Consider the following 25,717-nt stretch of genomic DNA (forward strand, 5'->3'; position numbering starts at 1 on the left):
CCTCCATCCAACTCCCAGCCTGGTAGGGTGAGGGAGCAGTAAAGGGAACAGGTAAGTCCCCAACATGTCTGCCAAGACCTGGTGAAGTGTGGCAGCATGTGGATGGGGCAAAATGGGGCCTCACCAGGCAGGCTTTAGGTGAGTGACTCTTAGCCAGATAAAAAGAAAGATAGAATTCAGATAGAAAATTCAGGTAGAAATCCAGATAGAAAGAGAGACCAAGAACCTGGGTTTTTGTCCTGGGCAGTGGGAAACCCACTTTCCTGGAACTCCAGATTGTTCCTTCCTATACATCTGTGTGTAGGGGCACTTGACACCCAGAGCCTCACTCAGTAGCAGCCATGGGCCTCAGCCACCTCTTTGGCCCCTGGTCTGAAGCTGGGCCATGGCTGCCATGGCCTTGCTCCATTTCAGCTTCCCTCCTCTACCTCCTGATTCTGACAGTGTCCCCCAGATCTACTGCTGCAGCACTGAGCCACGGTGGTTTTCCATCTTGCCTCCCCCATCTCCTTACTCACAGAGAACCCTCACTGTTCACTCACAGAGCAAGTGACCCCTGAGAGCTGACAGAAGGTGAAATGGGTGATGAGGCAGAACTTGAACCTTGGTCTCCTGGCCTTTGTCTTAAAGGCCCCCTCAGTGCCCTACACACCTGTTCTAGGCTCTGACACATACACACTGCTCAGTGGACATGTTACCAGCAAAAGAACTTGGGGAGACGGCTACAGGTGTGGGAGCACTGCCTGCCCACCAGCCCAGTTACCCTTCCTGAGTCTGGCCTCCTTCCCTGCCTCACTGTGACTCTCCACTGCTGATGGGGGTTGTCCCATACCCAGACAGGGCAGAGCTCAGCAGATGTGACACTAACATTATTCATTCATTCACTGGTGGAAGCAGTGCCTTAAACGTTCACCATATCACTGCTCCAGGTCACCTTTTAATTCAGATAGAAAGAGAGACCAAGCACCAGCACTTCCTCTGTAATACCTGCCATAATATGCCCCATCTGGTGCTAGGCTTAGACCTGGGTCGGATACAATGGCAAGACATGTGCCCTATGTGGTGAGCTGCCTCTCTCACCTGAGGGTGGCGTAGGTGGGTCAGGGTGCCATGTGTGCCCCAGTGGCTCCCTGGCCCACGGTGGTGGATATTTCACTGGGGAAAGTGGATCTTTAGGTTCTTTCCTGCTCCATCCCTCGCAATGCCCAGCTGTGTGTTGGGCTCCGGTTATATGGCTGTGACCTCTTTTTCCCTCCTGACTGGACTCATCCCTGTTCTGGGAACCCTAAACCACCACTTGGGGGGGGGGCAGGGAGATTTTAAGGGGCACTGGGGAAGAGGTAAGGGCCAATCCACCTAAGTTGGGGGGGCCAGGAAGGGGCTGAGCCTGAGTGAGTCCCAAGTCAATCTGGAGGTTCAGTCCTTATTCCAACACCTGGCTTCTAATTTTGTGTTTGTAAATAGCAAGGTTCCATATGACCTCATAGATGTATTTATTACCAGAGCACTGCTCTGCTCTAGCTCAAGGTAGTGCTAGGGATTGAACCTATGAACCTGGGACTTTGGAGTCTCAGGTCTGAAAGTCTGTGACACTGCATTTGGTGCTATTTCCCCAGCCCAGTTCATGTTTTTGAGCCCAAAGATGTGATCTGAGACACACAGCAGTAAACAGAACACAGGGCCTGCCCCATTGGAGGCGTGATCTGGTGCTCTGTGTTATGCAACCTGATCGCCCACTTTATTTCTGTTTTCTTGACACGGCCAAGTTCTCTTCATGGTTACTTCCTGAAACTCAGAGTCACTTCCAGTATTCCTGCTGCTCTTTCTGTGCTGCTCTGCTATAGTCACATGTGGGGCCCACTGATGCCCTGGGACACTTTCCTGTCCCACCCCCAGGTCTGGTCCCTGTCCCTCCTCCAGGAAATCAGCCCAACAGCTCCTCTGGATACAGAGCTGCAGGTCAGCTTACATGCCACCACCCAGAGGCCTGGGGCTCTGGGTCACCACCAAGTATTTGGGGCTACTCACTCCAGCCAAGGGATGGCTAGTCTGCCCCTGGCCCCTCACTCTTCCCCTCTCCCACTCCATTCTCTATTGACCATCCAGTATACTCCCTTCTCAGCAGCCTTCCCTGGCAGCTCACCTATGCCCACAGGCTGTGGATTTCATGCCTCCAGTTGGCGCCCATTCCCGCATCTCCACTACCTGGCCCACCACCCAGCCAGCTCCCATTCTGCTGACTCCAGTAGCTACTTGTGGTGTCCTCACTTCCCCTCACACCCCCACGAAGCTCCATTTTCACCACAGTGATGCTGTGAAACAATTTAGGTCATGCCACCTGCCTGCTGATGCACTTCAGTGGTTTCTGTGCTTGGAATAAAGCTGAAATCCCTGCCCACGACCCAGTCCCTCCCTGTCTCCATAACCCCATCTCAGTGGATGTTCCCTCCACTTCTGTGGGCCAGCCACACTTAGAGCAGGGCCTTTTCACATGCTGTCCCTTGTGCCTGGGACACCCCTTCTCTCACCACTCCACCTGGCATGTTTCTATTTACTCTTCAGATGCCAGCTCAAAAATTGCTGAGCTGGGGAGATAATCAGTGTGGAACTCACATGTTGAGACCTTAGAGGCCCCAGGTTCAACCCATGGTACCTACATAAACCAGAGCTGAACAGTATTCTAGTTCCTCTCTGTCTCCTCATAAGAATAAATTAATATGGGACTAGGTAGTGGTGCACCTGGTTGAGTGCACAGTACCATGCACAAGGACTCAGGTTCAAACTCTCAGTCCCCACCTGCAGTGGGTAAACTTCATATGTGGAAAAGTAGGACTGCAGGTATCTCTCTTCCTATTTCCCTCTCTATCTCCTCTCTCAATTCCTCTTTGTCCTATCAAATAAATATTTAAAAAGAAAAAAATTAATATATAAATTTTTTAGAAGTCACCTCTTCCAAGAAGTCCTCCCTGACCTAAGACATCCTACCACTTAGTACCTCTATTGAGAAGCACTAATCTCAGATGTAGTTGTATGTTTACTAGTGGGATTCACTGTTTTCTGCAGTTTTCCTTCATTGAAGATGGTGGCTGGCTCATTTTGATTAGCACATTTATCATGTAGCACAGTACAGATCTCCTAGGTTATATTTGATGAGTGAGTACTGAGTGAGTGAGTGAGTGAATGTGTGAGTGAGTGAGTGAGTGAGTGAGTGAGTGAGTGAGTGAATGAGTGAGTGAATGAGTGAACTCACTGTGGGTACCTGGCTTCCCCACCCAGCCTCTTGATTCTCCCTGGGGAGCGTTGAGGGGACAAGCGAGGTCAAGGGCTGCTTAGAGCTGGTGTCGGGGTTTCCTTTCCTCTTCCTGACCTCTGACTTGGAGGTCTTGGCCTGGTCACTGCGACCCTGCGACATGCTTCCTAAGCAGCTAGCTCCTCCCAGCATCCCCCCGCCCAGACCCAGTTTTCTCATTCCAGAGACAGCAGCCACTCTTCCCAGTCCAGGTCATGTGACCACCTGTTCCTGCACTATAAACACTCAGTGGCTGTGATGGCTACTGCTGGCTGGCCTGGGTCCCAGCAAGCCCCACTCCCCTATGCTGGGCCCTCCCTTGGCTGCCACCCAGTGTGACTTGTCACCCTCCCGTCATGCCTCCTGTGCTGGCCTTCAAAACAAATGTGGTAGCTGTTGTCTGCTCCTCTCTTTCCTGGACATGAGGAGCCCTGTTTGTAGCTGGGGTACTGAGACTCAGAGAGGGGTGTTCCTTCCACAGTCTTTCTGTCTCCCTCCTTTTCCTGCCTCTAGATTTTCCTGGACTGTCTTGTCTTTCTGTGTCTCTGGCTGACCTGCCTGCCTTATTTCTTTCCTTCTTTCCCCTTCTTCTTGACCTTTTTCCTGTCACATTCTATAACTTTTCTGTTTCTGCTGACAGCCTCGTTTTTTTCATTTTGTCATCACTGGGGCTTCACCACTCTGAGCTGACTTTTTCTACACACACACACACACACACACACACACACACACACACACACACACACACACACACACACGACAGCACTGAAGCTTCCTCTAGTGCCATGGGAGCTCGACTCAAATCTGGGTCTCTCAACTGGCAAAACAGTGCACCATCCAGGGGAGCTATTTTGCTAGCCCTCTGCTGATACTTCTTGTTCTCATTCTGCTGTGTTTAGGACATATATGAGTGGTGTATGTATGTGCGTATTCATACATGACTTGTGCATAGGTGTTATTTATGTGTCCATAGATGTGAGTACATGTATGAGCATCACACACCAGTGTAAGGATGCACCCCTGGGCCAAAGAGGAATGCGTGGCACTGGGAATTTGGTCACATGCCACCAGAATTGCAGCATGTGTCTGCTTTGCCTCTGAGCAGTTCATGTGACACATTTGTGAGGCCTCCCAGGTGGCTGACATCCAAGGCCATCAGTGGAAGGACTGCCCTCTTGAAAGCTCCAGAGAACTTTGCACCATCTAGGGTAAAGCCGCCCCCACCCCAAGAGAAATGGTAGCACCTTTCCTTCCTGGCAGGAGAGGAGGGGATGCTGGGAGATCCTGAGCTCTGCTGGCAGCTCCCCAAGGGAGGAGCCCACCATCCCTACCTTCAGGTTAACAGCTTTGCTGGCCCCATGATCAGAGCAGTGCTTTATAGAAAGAAGCAAGACTCCAAAACCCCAGGGCTGAAAGGATCCCTGAGGCGAGCTGTTACAGTGTTTCCATTTTTGAAAAATATTTATTTATTATTTATTCCCTTTTGTTGCCCTTGTTGTTTTATTTTTGTATTATGATTGATGTCGTTGTTGTTGGATAGGACAGAGAGAAATGGAGAGAGGAGGGGAAGACAGAGAGGGGGAGAGAAAGATAAACACCTGCAGACCTGCTTCACCGCCTGTGAAGAGACTCCCCTGCAGGTGGGGAGCCAGGAGCTTGAACCAGGATCCTTCCGCTGGTCCTTGCACTTTGCGCCACCTGCGCTTAACCAGCCGACTCCCCTAGTTTTTACATTTTATAGGAGAGGAGACCCAAAGTGAGGCTGCAAAGAGATGAGAGGACCTGTGGTGGCCACTGGAGGAGCCAGATTTGAACCTGCAGTCAGGGGTTGTCAGTCCCTTTGTGTTGCTCAGGGTGGAGAATGACCAGGGATGTGAATATGGATGCACACAGGTTCTGGCCTGCAGTTCCTTGGTAATGTGACTCAGTTTGACCATCTGTAAAAGACAGATTATTTTCTTGGGGCCATTGTGGTGTTTTGGTGACACAATGCAAGTAACACATTAGCATGGTGTCTGCCACATGTCCCCTTAAGCGTCAGCCATTATTAAATTGACCAATACCAGCAACATCTCACTTGGATGGGCCTCCAGTTGTAGGCAAGAGACTGTACCTTCCTTCTCTCTCTTCCCACCTCTTTATTTCAAGTATTTTCAATTGGGGGGGGTTAATGGTTTACAGTACAGTTGGTGACATTTGAGTACAATTTCTCATCTCACCATGATAGGTGTCTGCAAAATATCCTCATCCCCAGCCTAGGTTCTCTTCCACCATCATACACCAGAACACCAAAGCTCCCCTCTCCCTCCCACTCCCCTCTCCCTACCCTCCTTCTCCAGAGTCCTTTGCTTTGGTGCAATACCCCAAATTCAGTCCAAATTTTTACTGTTCTATTTTCTCAAGTCAAGTTCTGTCCATGAATCAGATAATTCCATATCCATTATTCTCTTTCTGGCTTATCTCACTTAACATGATTACTATAAACTCCATCCAGAGTGAGATGAAGAAGGTTAATTCATCATTCTTTTTAAAATATATATTTATTTATTTTTCCCTTTTGTTGCCCTTTTTATTGTTGTTATTGATGTCGTCGTTGTTGGATAGGACAGAGAGAAATGGAGAGAGGAGGGGAAGACAGAAATGGGGAGAGATAGACACCTGCAGACCTGCTTCACTGACTGTGAAGCCACCACCCTGCAGGTGGGGAGCTGGGGGCTTTAATTGAGATCCTTACACGGTCCTTGCGCTTTGCGCCATGTGCACTTAACCTGCTGCGCTACCTCCTGACTCCCTAATTCATCATTTTTAATAGGTAAGTACTGTTTCACTGTGTACATCATACTTTATAACTCCAAATTCAAATCCATGTCCTAACAAGGCTATGGTGACAGTGGCTCGGAATAGCTGAGCCTGACTCTGTTCTTCCCTCTCCCAGGGCAAGACCAGTGGATGCCTCAGAAGTGTATAGGAAGATCAGGAAGGAGAGCTTAATCTGTTTGTCATGGGTGTGTGAGGGGAGGTCTTCCAGTGGAGATGACATCTGTACTGAACCTTGAAGGGTGTATATGGGTCCCCAGGGAGAGAAATGAGTAATGGAATAGCGAGGGGGTGCACTCCCTCCCCTAAAGGTGCAGAGGCATGGGAGAGCACAGCATTTCTAGAAATCTCCAGATGGCTGGAGTAGGGCTGGGGGTATAGGGTGACTGTGGAGCCAGGCCTGCAGCCTCTTGTGAGGGTGAAAAAATTCTGTCTCAAAACCCCATAGCTTTCTATATCCACTTAAATATTTTCCTTTAAACTTTTTTTTTTTTTTTTTTTTTTTTTTTTTACCAGAGCACTGCTCAGCTCTGGCTTATGGTAGTGCTGGGGATTGAACCTGGGGCTTTGGAGCCTCAGGCATAAGAGTCTGTGTGCATAACCATCATGCTATCTATAGGTTATAGGGTGATTGTGGAGCCAGGCCTGCAGCCTCTTGTGAGGGTGACACTTTACAGTTCACACAGACCTCTGTCGTTTCACAGGTGAGAAACCAGAGGTTTGCAGAGAAGTGGCCCTCTGGAGACCCACAGATGGGTGGGTAGGACCCCAGAGGGAGCCAGCTCTGCCCATCTAGGCCTGGGTTTGGCTATTGAAGTGGGTGGTGGGTGCTAGGAGGGTCCACTGATCCTGAGCTCCTTGGAAGGCTGGGAAGGCTGGTGGTCTCTGAGAATGATGAGTGGGGACAACGGCCTGGGGCAGGTGTGGCAGACACTAGTTACTTATGGCCGTCTCTCCACCAGTCCCTCAGGGCCATGCAGGTAATTGAATAAGTGAGCATGAGCAAACACAGGCAATCATTTAATTGTGGCAGAAAATGAAGTTGGTTGCAGCTGGGGGCTGGCAGCCCATTACCTCAGCCCCAGTTTTTGCTGAGCTGGACAAGTGGGGCTGAAGTGGCCATCCATCCTGGACTGCCCCCCACCCCTCCAGGCAGCCACCCCCTCACAGCCAGGGGTTCAGGAGGTTGGTGCTCAGAGAGCTTGCTCTCTGTGTGTCCTCCCCACCACCCCAACCCTCTCTCTTTCTCTCTCTCTCTCTCTCTCACATGCACACGCACATGCACACACACCCAGGACGGCTTGGGAGGCTGCCCCCCCACACACACACCCAGGATGGCTTGGGAGGCTGCTACACACACCTTGGGAGGCTGCTACACTACACACACACACACACACACACACACACACACACACACACACACACGAAGGCTTGGGAGGCTGCTACACACACACACACACACACACACACACATACAGGAAGGCTTGGGAGGCTGCTACACACACCTTGGGAGGCTGCTACACTACACACACACACACACACACACACACACATATACAGGAAGGCTTGGGAGGCTGCTACACACACCTTGGGAGGCTGCTACACTACACACACACACACACACACACACACACACACATACACACACGAAGGCTTGGGAGGCTGCTACACACACACACACACACACACACACACACACACACACACACACACACACACACACACAGGAAGGCTTGGGAGGCTGATACACACACACACACACACACACACACAGAGGCTTGGGAGGCTGCTCCAGACAGGGAGGGGATTGGCTGGCCAGGAGTGTGAGGGATGCTTGAGGTTTACTAGCAAGACCAAGTACAAGAGTTCAAATCATCATGTCAACAGAAATATAGGGAAATCCTTTGGAGGCTGGGCAGTGACCCACCCAGTTAAGTGCACGCATTACCGTGCCTAAGAGCATGGGGGGCAGTGGAGCCCCCTCCACCTGTGGGGAGGTGGGGGTGGGGTTTCAGGAGCCTGAAGCAGTATTGCAGTTCTCTCCCTACACTGTGCATATCTTTGAGTAAAGTCCACTCCAAGTTTCCCCATATCTGGTGTAGAAATGTTCAAGTCTTCTCAGTAGTCCATTGGATTGAGAATAAACTTAAAAGATTATTATCAGGAAGAGTCTGTATAGGATTGAGTTAAAGTGGAAATATCTTCTTGTACATGAGTACGTTGAGCAAAGTTAAAAAAAAATACTGGTCAGTGTTCTATGAATTTGTAATGAGTTTAAGAGTTCCTGAGACAGTGTTGAAGGGAACATCCACTTGCCTTTTAAAAATATTGGCAACTCTGAATTCTGCTGGAGTTTCTGGTAAAATAACAAAAAACAAACAAAAAACCACATCACTGCCTGAAGGTTGGTGATAGCACATGAACAGCAAGAACAGGAGGGGAGGGAGAGACTCAGACAGAAACAGGACACTGCATTGCCAGTGAGAACTATATTTGCAATTGTTTCAGATCTATGCAGCATATTTCAAGGGCCCGTGTGGTACCATTCCAGAACTAAGTGTTTGTTTTTTTAAATTTCTTTATTGTGGGATTAATATTCTATAGTCAACAGTAAGTACAATAGTTTATACATGTATAACATTTCACATTTTTCCATATAACAATACAACCCCACACAGGTCCTCTGCCTTTTTTTTTCAGAGTTTAAGACTGCTGTCCAGAGCTACAGAAGCCATAGGCTCTTGAGCAAACCACAGGGAACCATTCCTAGGAACGAGGGAACTAACATTGCACCTTTGTGGTAACAGGGAAGCTGAGCAAACTCTAAGGTGTCCCAGCTGCCATAAATAGATACCTTGATGAACAGGGCCAAACTGCAGTTGGGAAAGTGACTTTGACCTCAAAGAAGAGTTTCTACCCTCAAGAAATAATCTGGAAAAAAAAAATCCTCCCACCTTCCCCCAGACTAGAGCTCTATTTAAAGGACATCGGGTGCCATAATGCTATGTCACTTCTTCAAAACACTACAGATGTTTTAAACACATGTATAAATTACAGTGTGAACTTAAAAGATGACTAACTATACTTTGCATATATTCTAACTGAATTCATTGCAGTTCTCCCTAAATACCATGTTGAAACTTTCAAGCACTTTCTATATAGTCTGTATTGAGAGTAAACTTGAAGGACTATTTTTCTAGTAAAAGTCAAGATAGCATAAAGTGGAAGTAAAAGTATCATTCAAAAGTATTTTAGAGTGTTGAACAATGTATGAAAACATAGTGGTCAGTGTGGTAAGAGTCTTAAAATAGGGAGTTAGTCCAAGATTTTCATCTGTAATAGTGATTAAAGGTAGTGAGATGAGTACCACCTTAGTAGCTTTCTCTCATCTATCAGGGGAAGTTAAGTGAAGAGAAGAGGGACTGGCAAGCAGAGTCAGCCCATTGGTAGAGGTCTTTTCTTGGCAAGCCACAGGCCTCAGGTTCAAATCCCACAGGATGGGAGGGAAACTGTTAATATTCAGAGTTTTTTTTTTAAACACATATATAAATCATATCATGATATCTTAAAAATTTTTTTATTGAGGATGTGTTTTATTTTATTTTTTAATATTTATTTATTTTCCCTTTTGTTGCTCTTGTTGTTTTATTGTTGTTGTAGTTACTGTTGTTATTGTTGTCATCACTGTTAGGACAGAGAGAAATGGAGAGAGAAGGGGAAGACAGAGAGGGGGAGATAATGATAGACACCTGCAGACCTGCTTCACCACTTGTGAAGCGACCCCCCTGCAGGTGGGGAGCCGGGGCTCGAACCAGGATCCTTGCTCTGGTCCTTGGGCTTTGCGCCACCCGTGCTTAACCTGCTGTGCTACCGCCCTACTCCCATTATGATCTTTTATAAGCCAATTCACAACCATACTTCATATATTTTGAAACCAAATCCACTTTAAGAGTTCCCAAAGCTAGTGTCAAAATCTTGAAGCACCTTTGGTAAAATTTGAAGGATTATTTTTCCAGTAAAAGTTCAGATAGAACAGAGTAAAGGTGGAAATATCACACAAAAGTTCTTGAGTGTGTTCACTAAAGAATGAAAACATACTGGTCAGTGTGTTGTGAGTGTCAAGAGTTGCTGACACATTGTTTTCATAGAGCAGCAAGCCAAGCTCTTTATCTTTAACAGTGATTAAGGTGAGTGAAAGGAGCACCACCTGCATGGCTTTCTTGCATGTGTTAGAGAAAATTAAAGGGAGAGAAGAATCCATGGCCACCAGAGCCAGGGTGCTAGCCTACTTGTATAGATTTCATCTAGCAAGGCAGAAGGCCTCTGGTTCAAAATCCACAAGAGAGGAGGGAAATTTTTTTTTAATTTCTTTATTGGGGAATTAATGTTTTACATTTGACAGTAAATACAATAGTTTGTACATGCATAACATTTCCCAGTTTTCCATATAACAATACAACCCCCACTAGGTCCTCTGTCATCCTTCTTGGGGGAAATTTTTTAATATAGCAACTGCTTTAAACGTGAATACATTATACTGTCATCAGTGAAAAGATGACTTCTATCCAAACTGTACATCTTTTGAAATCAAATCCACTTTAAATCTGTCCAAAGTTAGGGTTGAAACTTCTTGCACTTTATATAATCTGTTGCATTGAGAGTAAAATTGAGGGACTATTTTTCCCATGAAACATCAGATAGAATCAAGTTATTGGAAATATCATTCAAAAGTACTGTAGGTGTTGATCAAGTTATGAAGACATCTTAGTGTGTTATGAGTGTCAGGAATTGCTGACAAATTGTCTTCATAAGGAATTAGGTCAGCCTATTTATCTTAAAGAGTGATTAAGGTGAGTACAATGAGCGCCACCTGCATGGTTTTCTCTTGCTTATAAGAGACCATTTGGGGGAAGCAAGAGGCACTCAGCAGCAGTCAGGTGATAGCCCACTCTTAGTGAAGTCTTTCTTTAGCAAGCCAGGGGCCTCAGGTTCAAAACCCACAAGAGAGGAGGGGCACTTTTAAAAACTAGAATTTTTTTACACACAGGTATATACTAAATCATGGTCTGTTAAAAGTCAATCCATAACTATACTGTTATTGACCACTCTGATTAGTTCTTGAAGATCAACAGTTTGGGGATGGGCTGGCTATGTGATTTGTCAACTCTGGTGCAAAATGAAACAGTGGAAGACTTGCTCAATAATTTGTAAGAACTTCAAGGTGGTAACGACAGAGTGTTAGACCAAGTGCAGGGGCCCTTCTGAGTCTAGGTTTCCATGTGGAGCTGGGCCTGGGGTCCAAGGTGGAAGCAGGCAACCTGTGAGGAGGGTTTTTTTTTTTCTTTTGCTTCCAGGGTTATTGCTGGGACTCAGTGCCTGCACTACAAATCCACTGCTCCTGGAGGCCATTTTGTTGCCCTTATATTGTTATTGGATAGGACAGAGAGAAATTGAGAAAGGGTGGGAAGACAGAGAGGAGGAGAGAAAGATAGACACCCTCAGACCTGCTTCACTACTTGTGAAGCGACCTCCCTGTAGGTGGGGAGCGAGGGGCTTGAACCAGGATCCTTGTCCCTTGCACTTTGTGCCATGTGCACTTAACCCACTGCACTACTGCCTGTCCCCCACTGTGAGGAGGTTTTGAAGCTGTCCTGCTGGGGGTGATGGGGGAACAGAGAATGGAGGTGGACATATGTGGCCAGATTGTGCCCACTTAATCGGGAGGAATGGAGCCATAGGGAGTGTAAGGAGCCATCCCAGGACTGAATGGCCAGTAAGTGGCCAAACCAGCATGAGTACTTGGTCAGAGGTAGGTCCCCTGCTCTGTTCACCCCAACAACAGGGCACTAGAGGTGCTGGGCTGTGCTGTCTCAGTCCTATTGGGTCTGAACCCTATTGCAGGCCTTCTGAAAACCATGGCCTCAAAGGACAGGGCTGCATAGCATGGCCCTGGAGGGACAAGAACACTTGACATTGATAAATTGGGCTGGGAAAGAGATAATAACTCTTTGTGCTGTGTTTATAGAAACTGTTTTGCAGAAGAAAAAGAAAACCCATCATGATCCTGAAGGCCAGATGACTTGATGATTTCAACTCTCCATACTGTTTATCCCTAAACCCACCTTCTGTTTACTGAAAGACGGATAAGACAGAAGTTTCCAGTCACTTCTTGCACACACACACACACACACACACACACACACACACACACACACACACACACATATATATTCTATATTTTTAAAAAAAAGTGGGGTGGGGGTATAGCATTGAGTATGACTCCTACCCCCTTGTACTCTGAACTGCAATAAATGAGTCTTCAAGCTGTTGTGACAGCATTTGACTTTCTCATGCACCAGGCAGTGGAACTCACTTCTCTGTCCTGGTTTTCACTGGTGCTGCTTCTCACCAGCTGCTAGTTCCCTCAGATGGTCTCACCCTGTGCCAGGTTTAGCCACCCAACATCTTTGCCCCTCACCTCTCACATGGAACCCCACTTCTCTCAGTGCCTATGCCCTGCCTTGCACCTGATCTCTCCATCAGTAGAGTTGACTCCCCTCTCCACCAGCCTGTGCCTGGAACCTGACTGCCCAGCTATTCTTGTCCAGCCACTCCTTCCACCCTCCATGGCCCCTTACTCCGAATGGGTGGTGTGCTCACCCTGCCTACTGAATTCCTGCAGCATGTTTTCTGCTTAGCTACCTGTGGCACCTGTCTGATTCAGTCTGACATAGGCATTTGTATAACTGTGTTCCCTTCCCTCCAATCTATATCTTCCACCCAACTGGGCTATAAGCTTTCTGAGGGTAGAGGGTTATGTTTTTTCACATATTACATTTATTCACTTATCCATGTGGCATATGTTGTGGAGCAGGTGTTGTGCTAAGTTTCCTGGAATTTCTAAAGCTAGATCAGAGATGCACTTCGAGTAAATCTCGATGGGGGGAGTCAATACTGGTCCAAGATGCCCTGCCAAATCACAGCAAACGAGTAGAAGGGTGTATGATCATAGGCCAGAGTGAACAAAGGAGGACAGAACTGCAGTTGGGAAAGTCAGATGTAAGAGACAGAAAGAGAGAGATGAGTGGTAAAAAGATAAATTCAGCAGGTGGCTCACCCAGAAGAGTGCATACATTACCATAAAGAAGGACTCTAGCTAGAGCCTCAACTCACTATATAGGAGCACCTGCAAGGAGAGGGAGGAAATTTCACTAGTGATGGGGTGGTGCTGTGGCATCCCTTCTCTCTGTCTCTTTCTCTCACTCTATATCCCTTTGTCTCTCACCCTCTATTTAGAGGAAAGAAGAAAAAATGGCCGGCGGGGGGGTGGGGGGGGAGTTTAGGCCCTGGAACAGGATGGCAGAGGACCTAGTGGGACTTGTATTGTTGTGTGGAAAACTGAGAAATGTTATAAATGTACAAACTATTGAATTTACTGTCTACTGTAAAACATTAATCCCCAATAGAGAAATTTAAAAAATGGCTACCAGTGGCCCAGAAGATGGCACAGAGTATAAAGCATTAGACTCTCAAGCATGAGGCCCTAAATCCAACCCCTGACATCACTGTTGGTTATTACACCAGGCTGAGGTAAAGAACAAACACCTCATCACAGACCCCTGCAAGCGTCAACCCGGCTTTGACCTAGCACGTTATAATTGGGCCCTCCTCAATTGCTATTGAACAGGCCATGGCCGGTGCGGCGTTATGTTCCATCGCTGGGGAGCCAGAGATGACCCGAACTGCCCCTGCGGCTACAGACAGACTATGACCCACATAGTCAACGACTGCCACCTCTCCAGATTCAAAGGAGGTCTCGAAACTTTACATCAGGCTCAACCTGACACTGTTGACTGGCTACGGAAGAAGGGCAAACGCTAGAAGAAGAACACCAGGACCCCTGCATTGCTTAATGCTGTGGTCTATTTACATAATCATTGTTTTGTCTGAGACCCGCCCTGCCTACAGGGCATTGGTTTAATCCCCACTGGTTAGATGAAAGCTTTGCTACCTTCACGCTTTTTCCGCTTTTTCCGCTCTGCCCCATTCCCAGTCCCCCCCACCTGCCACTTCCATCTCAGAAGGTATAAAGGCAGATTCTTTTCTGATCAATAAAAGCATTCCATTGTTCCCGCTCAGCCATCAGAGTTCCTGGTTCCTCTCCTGTGTCGCTGAGTAAGCAGCAGCCTAGGTTGGCTCTGGCAGAGTTCTCTCCAACCCAGAGAGCACATGCCCGGGAAGAAACACCCTCAGGCTAGCCTGGCACATCACATGTGTCATGGTGATGATCTGGTTCTCTTTCTCGTCTCTCAAAAGTAAATATTTAAAAAGAAGAGAGAAGGAGAGGAAAGAAAACAAACCAAAAAAGAAAAAAGATGACTCTCGATAGCATGGGAGATGGTGCAGTGGATAAGGTATTGGGCTCTCAAGCATGAAGTCCTGAATTTCAGGTGCTAGAGTGATTCTTTGACTCTTTCTCTCTCAAATAAATAAAAAATATTTTAAAGTAATGAGTGCATGGAGCAGTAGAGTCATGTGGGCGCTGATAACCCAGGTAGCAAAAAATAAAATAAAATAAAATAAAATAAAATAGAGTAAAGGTCTTACTGGCTTTATTCAACAATTCATGCACCAGGCAGAATTTATTCAGCCACCCATGGGCCAGGCAGCCTTTTATCCAGCAGGTAGACAGGTGCTCCATGGAGCCAAACAAAATGAGATTTTGTAGGTAGAAGAAAGTGAGAACAAGGAAGTTATACCTGCAAAAGAGTGAATTGATTGTGGCAAGGTCACTTTCCCTTAAGGGATGGTTGAACCTGGCAGGCAGGTTATTTCATGAGTGTTGACCAGGTGATTCCTAATTGATTGGTTTAAGATTCTATTTCTGGGAGAAGCTGACACTTTAATTAAGTCTCAGTTTGGAGACTTGGACTTAGCATAAACTATTCCATTTGGGTCTGCTGCTTTGTTTTTTAACCTCCAGTGTTCTTCTCTTTGGAGAGGGCCTGCCATCTATGGATTCAATAAGAAACAAGGTTTGAAATTTCAGATTCAATCCCTGGAAACACCCTAAGCCAGAGCTGTGTGGTGTTCCATTAAAAAGGGTGGGCCTTAGTGCAGTGGGTTTGAGTCGCTTCATAAGCAGTGAAGCAGGTCTCCAGGTGTCTTTCTTTCCCCTTCTCTGTCTTCCTATCCTCTCTTGATTTCTCTCTGTCCTATCCAATAACAACAATAGCAATAACAACAACAAGGGCAACAAAAATGTGAAAAAATGACCCCCAGGAGCAGTGGATTTATAGTGCAGGCACCTAGCCTTAGCGATAACCCTGGAGGCAAAAAAAAGGGGGAGGATGGGGAAGATTTATTTATTTGTAATTGAGAAGGAGAGAGAGAACCAGAGTATCATGCTGACATACACAGTGCTGAGGATTGAATTAGGAATCTCGTGCATGCAAGTTTGGTGTTCTACCCATTGAACTATTTCTCAAGCTAGTGGTTGGTTACCTCTAAAGTGTTTGGAAACTGGAGGCAGGTTGTCCACCTGACACAGGAGGAAAAACTGAAAACTGGCTCCAGGGATGGACTTGTCTTAAAGTTCTGTTACTAGATCTGGGTACTAAAATGGATCAAGGCTGACTCACAACAGTCCAGACTCACAGACAGGAAAAAAAAAACAAGAAAGAAAGAAAGAAAGAAAGAAAGAAAGAAAGAAAGAAAGAAAGAAAGAAAGAGAAGGAAGGAAGGAAGGAAGGAAGAAGGAAGGAAGGAAGAAGGAAGGAAGGAAGAGAGCGTGCAGGAAGCAGGTCAGGTCTTAAGGTCAGCTTCAGAAGAGCAGCCCTCACTTTCACAAACATTTTAGTGACAGTCTTTAGGGAAGTGTCTGCAAGGTAATGATGAATTCTGACTGCCACTGTGCTATGATCACCTGGAGAGGAGTTTTAAAGTCTGGTCACATGGGCTATGGAGATAGCATAGAGGTTATGCAAACATATTCCAAAGATCCAGGTTCAATCCCTGGCACCACCATAAGTCAAGAGCTGAGCAGTACCCTGGAAAAAAAAATTCTCAGCACCCTGTTCAAAAGAAATATTTTGAAGGTAACAGTTGAAACTGTAGGTAGTATAATGGCTATGCAAATGATTTTTATGCCTGAGACTCTGAAGTCCCAGGGTCAATTCCCTGTACCACCATAGCCTAGAACTGTGCAGTGCTCTGGTAAAAGATAAACAAAATAAAATAACATAAAAACAAAAACAAAAAACTGTGGCCCAGGGAGTGGCACTAGTGGATATAACACCAAACTTACATTCATAAACTTCTGAGTTCAACCCCTGGTATTGTTTATGCCAATATTATTTTTGATTCTTTCTCTCCATCTATTAATAAATCAAATAAATTTTTTGCAACCAGAACACTGCTCAGCTCTGGCTTAAAAATGGTAGTGCTGGGGACTGAAACTGGGAGCTTGGAGTCTCTGGCATGAAATCTATTGCATAAACCACTGCATTAGCTCCTCTTTCCGTTAAATAAAATAAATCTTAACAAAATACATTTTTTACACCAGGATTATCACTGGGGCTTTATGCTTGTATAGCTCCACTGTTCCTGGAGGTTGTTGTTTCCCTGCTCCACCCCCTTTTTTCTTTCTTTTTGATACAGAGGGAGAGATAGAGAGACACAGAAGAGGAGAGACACCTTTAGCATACTCTACCACTTCCTCTTGAAGGTAAGAACAGGAGACTTGAACCTGGGTCCTTGAGCATGGTAATGTGCACACTCTATCAGGGGAGGCATGGCCTGGCTCCAAAAATAAAATATTAAAACTGAACTTGCAAACAAAGTCCAGCAGCCAGAAACTCATACTCCCTCCACACCCAGTCCTACTTGCCCACAGTCTTGCGGGTAAGCAGCAGAGCTTCGGACCTGTTACAAGCTTTGTGTTAGGAGGAAAAACACAGAAAGTCCATGGTGACCCAGGAGGTCAGACAGCCTGAAGGTTACAAGTCTCCATTCCACTTGCCCCAGGACACACCTCCTGACTTTCCAGGCTCTCAATATTTCCTAAGTAAAGGGACACAAAGGTAACATTGAGCAGGGGTTTCTGCCCTCAAATCCTGTTCACAGCAGTGTGACAGTGTTTGGCTTTCTGTGGCCCTGGAAGCAGCAAGTTCACCTTCAGTTTCACTTGAGACAGGGGATGAAATGGTGACAGGTTCATAGAAATCACAGGAAACAAACAAGCACCAAAGGCAAACTGACTAACTTCAGGAAACAAAAATTTAATAGGAAAGGAAATATACTCTTATGACACTACGTGACTCAGCTAGAATGATTTTCACATGTTGTGACAATAAACATGGAATGCTAATTTATTATAATAAAGATTATCATCAGAATATAGAGGCAGGGTGGGGCTGAGGGAGCCAGGGTAGTTAAATGCTACTTGGAAGCTAAATTTTGATCTATAATGAAAAGTCAACAGATAAAACTTAAAACACATACTTGTGTTGAAGAGAGGCAGCCTGCAGAAGAAATGGCTGGTGGAGGTGAAAGTAGGCCTAGGATGTTTGATTTCTCTTCACAATCCATTTGATTTGTAAAGTTAGGATTGACAGAGAAAGAGGTCAGAACACTGCTCTGTAATTTGTGGGTCAGGGATAAAACTAGAACCTTACACAGGCAAGTCCTCTGCTCTTTTGCTGAGCTATCTCATTAGTGCAGGTGCTATTTTTATAAAAATTGAAATTGGACCTGACAAAAGAGCTCACCTGGATAGTGTCCTTGCTTTGCCATGCGTGTGACTTAAGTAAGAACCTGGCCCCAACCGAGTTGGAGGATGCTTTAGTGTTGTGGCATCTTCCTTATCTCTGTGTCTGACTCTGTTTCTGTCTGTCTCTCTCCTTCTAACTGAAAAATTCCCAGAGTAGTGAAACCCCACTGATGACTATATACAACTAATTTTTGCTACCAGGGTTATTGCTGGGGCTTGGTGCTGCCACTAGGAATCTACTGTTCCCGGTGGCCATTTTTCTGATAGAACAGAGAGAATTTGAGAGGGGTAGATGAGATAAAGGTGGGGGGAGAGAAAGATAGACACCTGCAGACCTACTCGTGAAGCGTTCCTTTTGCCGGTGAGGAGTGGGCACTTGAACCCAGGTCCTTGTACTTGATAATGTATGTACTCAACTGGGTGTGCAACTGCCTGGAGCCTATCTATATGTATTTTAAAATTAAATTTAATTAATTAATTATTATTTTGCCACAGTTATAAAAGCAAAAGAAAAGAAGAGGCAACCAGTATATTGTCAGTGTACCCCCCACTCCTTGCCCTGCTGAAGCCCTATGAGTGGATTATCAGATGGAGCCAGGCAGGTGGAATGGCTCAGGGAAGAGAGGGCCACCCTTCCGGAGGTCAAGGTCAAGGTTAATGTGACACTGACCCTGCTAATGGGCTAATGACTCCACTTCTCAGATGTCACCAGGGCACGTATATCTTCCTGCAGACTCTCCCTACATGCTCAGTGGGAAGCAGTGACCCTAAATCAGAGAGCAGCTCTAGACAACCTCTCTGGAAAGGCCTGGGGACAGTGGATACCCTTACCTCCACTCTTCCCTGTAGGTCACTTGGGCCAGAGTTTCATGATTTCTGGGTCCCGTGTCTTAGGCAGGACCTGGAGGGTAAGGGTTGGCAGTGGCTTCATGGTTCTTATACAGGCATGTGGATACTGCCAACTGGGTCAAAGGGACCCTTAAACGTTTTGTCTGGAGAAATGGGTCAAGAAAAATAATCGGGGTGGGGGGGAGTTTTGTTGTGGATCACACAAAAAGAGGGAGTAAAAAGTCAACATTCAAGGTTGAGTTAGATAGCATAATTGTTATGCAACCAGACTTTCATGCCTGAGGCTCCCAGGTACCAGGTTCAATCCCCCACACCACCCATAAACCAGAGTTGAGAAGTGCTCTGGTAAAATGAATTTTAAAAATATTTATGTATATATAGTAAGAGTCAACGTTCTCCCAGAAAGATGAGGAGAGGGGACACATATGCAGCATGAGTCGGGGTGGGGAAATGGGTGGGCCGAGACAAAGCTGGGGTGGGACCGTCAATGGTTGGTCGGGTGGTTGGTTGGGAACCATGGCCACTAGCTTTCCATATTTGGTCAGGTCCAGACTGGATAGGACATGCACTGAACTAACATGGTAAACATGAGAGTTTATCCTTAACATTGTAATGGAGGCAGGTGACTTCCCAGCTCATGGCAGGCATCACTGAGCATGCTCAGGAACCGGTTCCATCAGGCCTGTGGGAAAGTCTTTTTATTTGCAAGCAGATAGGCTGGTATCTCCCAGCTGAACAACCTGCCCAGTGGGTGTCCCTAAGGACCCCTCCTCCCCCCACCTCCGTAAGGAGATGCCCTACAGCCTGTACACTGGAGGGCGTGTGATGGGTGCTGTGGTTGTGCCCATGGGCATAACACCCAAATGGGCCTGTCCTGTTTGGCTCACCTCCTGCTCACCTCTGCAGAGCTGGCCCTGGGCTAAGGCTGGTAGCCAGCAAACCCAGGGAGCCCACCTCTGCTCTTTCCCCAGCCTCCTCCTGCTTATTGCCAGAACATTTCCTAAGGTGGGGGTAGAGGGCATCAGCTCCCTTTAACTCCACATACCACCCCTCAACCCCCACATTCTCCATCAGAGGGCTCTGGAGGGCTCTGGAGGGTTCTGGGAGAGTAGTCTCTGCCCCCCTCCTACATGCCTGGGGAGTCAGGTTTGCAATGATAGCTGATGTCAGCTCCTTCCTGACCTCACCCCTCTTCCCAGCCTTTGGCTACAGCTGCTCTCTGAGTGGGTGGCCTCAGCAGAGTATGGGAGAAATGAGCCCCTCTCTCGCCTTCAGCTCCAGGCAGCTCCTCCCAGTCAAGCAGGGCAGGCTGCAGAGGACACATGAGGGGCCATGTAAGGAGAGGGACCATCTTTAGGGATCTCATTTTGGCAGACCCAATCTCATCTGTCATCTGGCCCTGGGGGGCTCCCCGGGGAACTCAGGGACGATTCAGCACCTGGGGTGGTGTTCACAGACCTCACTGTAGAGATGGTTAGACCACTGAATAACCGTTCTGGGGGCCTGTACCTAGAACTTTGTCTCCTGGGGTGCTGACACCCCTCTTCTGGCCTGCCCAGAGCCTGCTTCAGGTGTTTAGCCTCAGGCCCCTCTTAGAGCCATACTCCTCTTCCCTTACCACCCTGCCTGGAGGCTCTAGGGACACTGGTCTGACCCTGCAGGGTGTACCTTGGCTTGACCACAGACTGTGGCTGCTGTTCTGTCTCCCTGAAACAGGGCAGCTGGCCCAGCTCTCACCTCAGTTTGCAGAGCGGCCCTCCCTTCCCACCTGCTGTGCTGCTGCCCCCTGCTGGCAGACTCACTCGCCCCTGGAGGCCTTCCTCTTTCCCTGGCATGTCCTGGAGCTTAGAAGCCTCCTGAGCCAGGGGTTCACCATCTCGTGCGTGCATGAAGCCGCCTGCTCCAGGCAGAGAAGCTTCTGCCTCCTAGGAGAGCTCTCTGTGACCAGCCTCAGTCTTACACTCAGCCTCCCTGCACCATCGTCTTCATGGTACAATCTACACACCTGTGTAATGCACTGTGTTGCTCAGTCCTTTAAACACCTGTGAAGGTGGCACTTGTGTCAGTCACCTCCACAGTGGAAGGGCTGGATCTGAGGTACAGCGGAAGCATGTCACTGAGCCAGGAGGGTGCAGGACCTGAGATTCAAATGCAGAGCCCAAGCCTTCGACAGCCAAGATGTGCCCACCCACCCTCACCATCTGCTTGGTTCTTCCCTCTGCTTTGTTCTTCCTTCCCTCCTAGGTCCTGCTGTCCAGTACAAACTCCTCTCCATGGCCTTGGAGCTGGATTGGACCCTCTTCTAGAAAGCCCTCCTCTGCAGATGAGAGGTAGTGGGGTCCTTCTTCCCCAGGTTTGTATCTTCTAATAGAGAGAGGAGGGAAGGGAATAGTGGGACCATGTGTGTGATGTGTGTGCGTGGGGGGGGGTCTGTGGTGACATGCTAGGGAGGATCTATCCGACCTGCTCCTTTTCTCCCAAGACTAGGCTTTGGTCAAGGACCTGAGGTCCTCCTTGGTGCCTAGAAGGATCCCAGGAGTTAGCATTTAGGAGGTGATGCTAGAGCTGGTCTTACACTGACTCCTGGCAGGATGAGAGCCTGTGGGGCCTCAGCTGAGAGGACAGGCTGGGGGTGCTGAGTTTTTTGCCCCTCAAGGGGCCAGGAGCAGGAAGGCTTAGGAGGAGGCTTCCTGGAGCCCAGTGTTCACCAGGATAGGCGCTGTGGGTGGGTGAGGGCTATTATGTAGGGGTCTGACCTGCCCCCACATGACTCTTGGCCACACTCCATGGCCATAGTCATGCCCAGACACTTTCAGTCCCAGCTGTCACCTCAAACTACACCCACTTTTCAGTTATCAAGTTCCCGGGAGGTGTCATGTTCAGAAGGATCCCGTTCTAGAGGTGAAACACTCAAGCTTGAAATGAAAGCTTCCTTTGCATCTCACTGTCTCTGTGTAAGGAAAGACCTTAAAGCTTATCTAGTTCAGTTCATCCTTGCTAACATCTCTGCTGAGGGCCAATGCAGCTCTCACTTACACACCTCCAGAGACAAGGGACTCATTACTCACCAATGACACCCTGGCTCAGAGCAGTGAGGACCCACCTTCTCCCACAGAGCAGAAGTCTTTCTTCTTCAGCCTTTACTCACAAGGCCCAGCCGTGTGTGTGTGTGTGTGTGTGTGTGTGTGTGTGTGTGTGTGTGTGTGTGTTGGGGGGGGTTGGAGTTGATGGTCATCAGGACCAATTTAGCCCTTGCTCTTAGGCTATTTGAAGCAAGAAACTATCGTTTGCTTTTCTCCAGCCATAAAGCTAAGAGAGTTGACTATTTAGAGACTGTGCAGAGAGACTGGAGGAACCCACCAGAGGGGAGGCATCTCACTTCCAGACCTCAGCTGAGCTACCAGAAGCAGAGTCCTGCTCTGTCACCTTGGGGGTGGAGAATGGGGAGATTTCTCAGTAGAACTGACATGCATTCCCCCAGCTCTGAGGGGGCACTGGAAGTCCAGGTCTGATTCTTCCTGCAGGATGTTTAAGGGCAAAGGCTGCCTGAGGTGCCCTGCCACAGAAAGGGAGAGATGTAGGGGCCTGACCACAGGAGGGTAGCATGGAGAGGGCTGGGTTTGAGTACCTCAAAGATTCCTGCCCATCAGGATGGCCTCAGCATGCCAAGCTCCATATTTAGGCTCTGACTCCCCAACTCTTGCTATCCTCTTCAACCTGGGTGCTACAACTTTGCTGATACAGCCACAGATCAACCCTGTGAAACTGACCATTATTTCTGGCCCCTACCTGAAGCTCAGCACCCCACACCCCACCGTGGCCAACTCCCTATCCTCAGGACAGGACTGCACTGTCAGATCTGGAACCCAAAGTGTAGGCTTTTCACCTCCTTCCTCCTGTGAGTGCTTGTCCCTCCCCTACTTGTCTGTGCATCGAGGCAGGACATAAAAAAAAAGTGAAGTAAACACGTTTGTCCCTGTTAAGTTTCATCTCATTAGATCCACCCCACTGCTCTGGCTTGTCAACTTCTCTTTAGATCCCAGTTCTGTCATCTGGCGTATTTGCCATCTTTCCCCCCCAGCTGTGTGACATCTGCAAATTTGATAAAGTACATGGAGCGTGTTTGTCTTAGAGAAATTTCCCTCACCCCTACTGGCTGGAGCATAGGCGTGCCTTTTTTTTTTTTTTTTTTTTACTTTACACACACACACACACACACCCCTCTCTTACCACCCTATCCCACTACTTTCAAGATATGGGTGTTGGTGGTGGGGGGGTCCCACCCTTTATGACTGAACCAGCATTCAGTTTGCTGTGCTTGTGTCCCTGTAGGGGTGAGGACACTCTGGGCTTATCTACAGTTCTTCTGACTGCTGTCTAAATAACATCTGACCGGCCAACCATAGCACTCTTTTCCAGCAAGCCTGGGGCAATGCTGACCAGCCAGCACAGGCCAGGCTCCCCTGCACGGCCATGTGGCCTTCCTTATACTGCTGGGCGTGCAGGATACACATCTGGATGCACATCACATCCTCCTGGTGGTTGCAGTGAGGCCACCCTTGAGGAGCCAGCACAGCTGCATGGAGGGAGACCTCCTTGTTGCCTTTGTACCTGCTGCATGCTATTTCTCTGATCCTTCTCCCCAGGGGACCCCAGACCTTATATTTGTGATGATCACATAACAGGGGTAGCCAGCTCAAAGAGACCCCAATCTTACTGTGGAGCCTACCAAATATTACCTTAGCACAACAACAAAGACTCCAGGGCTTGAATAGAACATCCAGAACTTTCTGCCTATCCCCTGACCTCCAGGCATTGGATGTTGGGGTTAGTCTCTTCCTGTGCCTTCCTCCCTCCCACAATGTCAGCTGGTGCTCTTCCATCTTGGGAAGGAGCAAAAGCTAGTTGTGTGCCTCAGCCAGCTAATGCTTATTGTAACGAGCAGCCTCAGATTCCTGGTGGCTTATTCCAACAAGATTTCTTGCTCATACGCCAGCATTGTAGGTGAATTGGGGCTTCTGGTTCAAGCCATCATCCTAGCAGCATCAAACAGTGGCAGTGAAAAAGAAGCAAATAGTAGTATCTGCCTCAAGTGCATATTATTTCTTCCTCATATTCCATTGGCTAGGGCAAGTCACATGGTCATGCTAGCTTTACCACAGTGGGGACTCCACTCTTTTTTCTTGTGCCAAGACATTTGGAAAATGGCCTCAGTGACTGCTCTGCTTACTTGTTCTTTGTTCTTCTTCTTCCCTCCCCTCTCCTCTCCTCCCCTCCCCTCCCCTCCCCTACCTTCCCCTCTCTCCTCCCTCTTCCCTCCCCTCTCTCCTCCCTCTCCCCTCTCATTTCCTTTCATTTTCCTTTCCTCTCCATTTTTTTTAGTCAGTGTCTGGGCTTTGCAGCTATAGGCTGAATCTTTCAAATAGAGACAAAGAAACAGAAACAGAGAGAGACACCAGAGTACTGAAACTTCCTCTAATGTGGTGGAGGCCAGGACTGAACCTGGACTGTGTGCATAAGCTAGCCTCATGCTTGTCATTTCTGTCTCTCAGAGTCACCTTCACTCCCCACTTCATCACTTGGATGTTCATTCCCTGTAGCAGAGGTGCCCTGATCCCGGGGAGACCGGAACTCAGCTCTGACCAGCCATAGTGCTCCATCCTGTGACTGGAGACTCAGGTGGCCAGCTGAGTTCTGCCTTTTCTGGAGTAGCTTGGACTCCCCTCTCCAACCCATCTTCCAGGTTGGTTTATATAAGCCGACACATTCACCTTGCTCAAATTTGTCTGAGTTGAGTTCCTGTCTATTTCAATTAATAACAACTGATTAGGTAGCCTGGGAGGTGACACAGTGGCTAAAGAAAGCTTTGGACTTGCAAACATGAGGTCCTGAGTATGATCCCCAGGATTGCATGTGTCACAGTGATACTCTTGTTCTCTCACTAATTAATAGATTTTTAATATTTATTTTATTTATTCCCTTTTGTTGCCCTTGTTGTTTTGTTGTTGTAGTTATTATTATTGTTGATGATGATGTTGTCATTGGATAGGACAGAAAGAAATCGAGAGAGGAGGGGAAGACAGAGATGGGGAGAGAAAGACAGGCACCTGCAGACCTGCTTCACCACTTGTGAAGCGACTCCCCTGCAGATGGGGAGCCAGGGACTTGAACCGGGATTCTTACACGGGTCCTTGCGCTTTGCGCCACGTGCGCTTAACCCGCTGTGCTACCGCCCGACTCCTAATAAACAGATTAAAAAAAAATACTTATTAACACACACTTTGGGGGGAAATATTAGTGATACTATATTATTTATTGAGTTGCAGACCACATGAAGCTTAGTGGTTTGGTAATAAAATTTCATAGAACTCTTCACACACACACCACCAGAACCACTACCACCACCATCACCACCACCACCACCACCACCAGCAAACAAGGCTGTGCACCTGAGTTTGTTTTGTGTTGTCTGAAGGTATCAGGCTTTGCATGTGTGCCATTTCACTTCTCCCAGGCTTATTTCTTCATTCTTTTTATTTCAGAGAGAATAAGAAAACAGAGGGGGGGAGAGACAGCATAACACTGCCTCCCTTGGTGCCATCCGTGGCACTCCCAGGTGCTGCCAGGGCTTGAATCCAGGGTTTCGAGCATGACAGGTCATGAGCTCTACCTGGTAAGTTATCTCCTGGCCCTTGTGTCCAAGTTTTATATCAAGGCTGATTTCCTTCTTTTAATAATATGCCAAAGCTACAGATAATATTATCATTGGGGAGAGTTGCGTGAAGGCACCTGAAAAATCTCTGTACCGATTTTATATCTTCTTGTGAGCTTTTATAAATTCTTTTAAATGAAAAATATTCACTCATGACTCTGTCATTTGGGTAGATCTGGACCAGGACAGCTTATCTCTGTCCACAAGTGGCCTTAGCCACATGACTGATGGAACAGCTGGGGGTTGGTGGGCACATGTCACCCCACAAGTTCTCTCCAGC

The 25,717-nt window shown here is 47.6% G+C and overlaps 1 long non-coding RNA gene across 1 annotated transcript in view; it reads left to right on the plus strand.

The window, feature by feature from the left end:
- LOC132538072 (uncharacterized) overlaps positions 1–25,454 on the plus strand; it is a 35,396-nt gene extending 9,942 nt beyond the window's left edge. Inside the window, exons 2-3 of the long non-coding RNA XR_009549486.1 lie at positions 20,970–21,055; positions 25,268–25,454. This is a non-coding gene — a long non-coding RNA (uncharacterized LOC132538072). The remainder of the gene's footprint in view (positions 1–20,969; positions 21,056–25,267) is intronic.
- Positions 25,455–25,717: the final 263 nt, after the last annotated feature.

Source organism: Erinaceus europaeus, chromosome 4, assembly GCF_950295315.1.
Source record: "Erinaceus europaeus chromosome 4, mEriEur2.1, whole genome shotgun sequence".
Classification (NCBI taxonomy): Eukaryota; Metazoa; Chordata; class Mammalia; order Eulipotyphla; family Erinaceidae; genus Erinaceus; species Erinaceus europaeus.